Source organism: Taudactylus pleione, unplaced genomic scaffold (genome assembly GCF_031769625.1).
Source record: "Taudactylus pleione unplaced genomic scaffold, aTauple2 ptg000231l, whole genome shotgun sequence".
In the NCBI taxonomy this organism is placed as follows: Eukaryota; Metazoa; Chordata; class Amphibia; order Anura; family Myobatrachidae; genus Taudactylus; species Taudactylus pleione.
This window is the reverse complement of record NW_028284633.1, coordinates 2983612-2986626: the sequence shown is the minus strand read 5'-3', so window position 1 is coordinate 2986626 and position 3015 is coordinate 2983612.

Below are 3015 nucleotides of genomic sequence, written 5' to 3'. Positions count from 1 at the left end.
TGCTCTGTAACTGAGTCACTGTGTGTAATCATTACCTGCATTCCATCTGCCCCTGTGTATCATCATCTGTCAGTGCCGCTGCTTCCATGCTGCATACAGACTTACACTCCTGCTCTGTAACTGAGTCACTGTGTGTAATCATTACCTGCATTCCATCTGCCCCTGTGTATCATCATCTGTCAGTGCCGCTGCTTCCATGCTGCATACAGACTTACTCTCCTGCTCTGTTACAGAGTCAGTGTGTGTAATCGTTACCTGCATTCCATCTGCCCCTGTGTATCATCATCTGTCATTGCCGCTGCTTCCATGCTGCATACAGACTTACTCTCCTGCTCTGTTACTTAGTCAGTGTGTGTAATCGTTACCTGCATTCCATCTGTCCCTGTGTATCATCATCTGTCAGTGCCGCTGCTTCCAAGCTGCATACAGACTTTCACTCCTGCTGTTACTGAGTCAGTGTGTGTTACAGTTACCTGCATTCCATCTGCCCCTGTGTTTCATCATCTGTCAGCGTCACTGCTTCCATGTTGCATACAGACTTACTCTCCTGCTCTGTTACTGAGTCAGTGTGTGTAATCGTTACCTGCATTCCATCTGCCCCTGTGTATCATCATCTGCCAGTGCCGCTGCTTCCATGCTGCATACAGACTTACTCTCCTGCTCTGTAACTGAGTCATTGTGTGTAATCATTACCTGCATTCCATCTGCCACTGTGTATCATCATCTGTCAGTGCCACTGCTTCCATGCTGCATACAGACTTACTCTCCTGCTCTGTAACTGAGTCATTGTGTGTAATCATTACCTGCATTCCATCTGCCCCTGTGTATCATCATCTGTCAGTGCCCCTGCTTCTTTGCTGCAAACACACTTACTCTCCTGCTCTGTTACTGAGTCAGTGTGTGTAATCGTTACCTGCATTCCTTCTGCCCCTGTGTATCATCATCTGTCATTGCCGCTGCTTCCATGCTGTATACAGACTTACTCTCCTGCTCTGTTACTGTGTCAGTGTGTGTAATCGTTACCTGCATTCCATCTGCCCCTGTGTATCATCATCTGTCAGTGCCGCTGCTTCCATGCTGCATACAGACTTACACTCCTGCTCTGTTACTGAGTCAGTGTGTGTAATCGTTACTTGCATTCCATCTGCCCGTGTATCATCATCTGTCAGCATCGCTGCTTCCATGCTGCATACAGACTTACTCTCCTGCTCTGTTACTGAGCCAGTGTGTGTAACAGTTAACTGCATTCCATCTGCCACTTTGTATCATCATCTGTCAGTGCCGCTGCTTCCATGCTGCATACAGACTTACTCTCCTGCTGTGTTACTGAGTCAGTGTGTGTAATCGTTACCTGCATTCCATCTGCCCCTGTGTATCATCATCTGTCAGCGTCGCTGCTTCCATGTTGCATACAGACTTACTCTCCTGCTCTGTTACTGAGTCAGTGTGTGTAATCGTTACCTGCATTCCATCTGCTCCTGTGTATCATCATCTGTCAGTGCCGCTGCTTCCAAGCTGCATACAGACTTACTCTCCTGCTCTGTTACTGAGTCATTGTGTGTAATCGCTACCTGCATTCCATCTGCCTCTGTGTATCATCATCTGTCAGTTTTGCTGCTTCCAAGCTGCATACAGACTTACTCTCCTGCTCTTTTACTGAGTCAGTGTGTGTAATCGTAACCTGCATTCCATCTGCCCCTGTGTATCATCATCTGTCAGCGTTGCTGCTGCCACGCTGCATACAGACTTACTCTTCTGCTCTGTGGCCAAGTCAGTATTTGTAATCATTACCTGCATTCCATCTGCCCCTGTGTATCATCATCTGTCAGTGCTGCTGTTTCAAAGCTGCATACAGACTTACTCTCCTACTCTGTTACTTAGTCAGTGTGTGTAATCGTTACCTGCATTCCATCTGCCCCTGTGTATCATCATCTGTCAGTGCCGCTGCTTCCAAGCTGCATACAGACTTACTCTCCTGCTCTGTTACCGAGTCAGTGTGTGTAATCGTTACCTGCATTCCATCTGCCCATGTGTATCATCATCTGTCAGTGCCGCTTCTTCAATGCCGCATACAGACTTACTCTCCTGCTCTGTTAGCGAGTCAGTGTGTGTAATCGTTACCTGCATTCCATCTGCTCCTGTGTATCATCAACTGTCAGTGCCGCTGCTTCCAAGCTGCAAACAGACTTACTCTCCTGCTCTGTTACTGAGTCAATGTATGTAATCGCTACCTGCATTCCATATGCCTCTGTGTATCATCATCTGTCAGTTTTGCTGCTTCCAAGCTGCAAACAGACTTACTCTCCTGCTCTGTTACTGAGTCAATGTGTGTAATCGTTACCTGCATTCCATCTGCCCATGTGTATCATCATCTGTCAGTGCCGCTTCTTCAATGCCGCATACAGACTTACTCTCCTGCTCTGTTAGCGAGTCAGTGTGTGTAATCGTTACCTGCATTCCATCTGCTCCTGTGTATCATCATCTGTCAGTGCCGCTGCTTCCAAGCTGCAAACAGACTTACTCTCCTGCTCTTTTACTGAGTCAGTGTGTGTAATCGTAACCTGCATTCCATCTTCCCCTGTGTGTCATCATCTGTCAGTGCCGCTGCTTCCATTCTGCATACAGACTTACTCTCCTGCTCTGTTACTGAGTCAGTGTGTGTAATCGTTACCTGCATTCTATCTGCCCCTGTGTATCATCATCTGTCAGTGCTGCTGTTTCAATGCTGCATACAGACTTACTCTCCTGCTCTGTTACTTAGTCAGTGTGTGTAATCGTTACCTGCATTCCATCTGCCCCTGTGTATCATCATCTGTCAGTGCCGCTGCTTCCAAGCTGCATACAGACTTACTCTCCTGCTCTGTTACTGAGTCAGTGTGTGTAATCGTTACCTGCATTCCATCTGCCCATGTGTATCATCATCTGTCAGTGCCGCTGCTTCAATGCCGCATACAGACTTACTCTCCTGCTCTGTTAGCGAGTCAGTGTGTGTAATCGTTACCTGCATTCCATCTG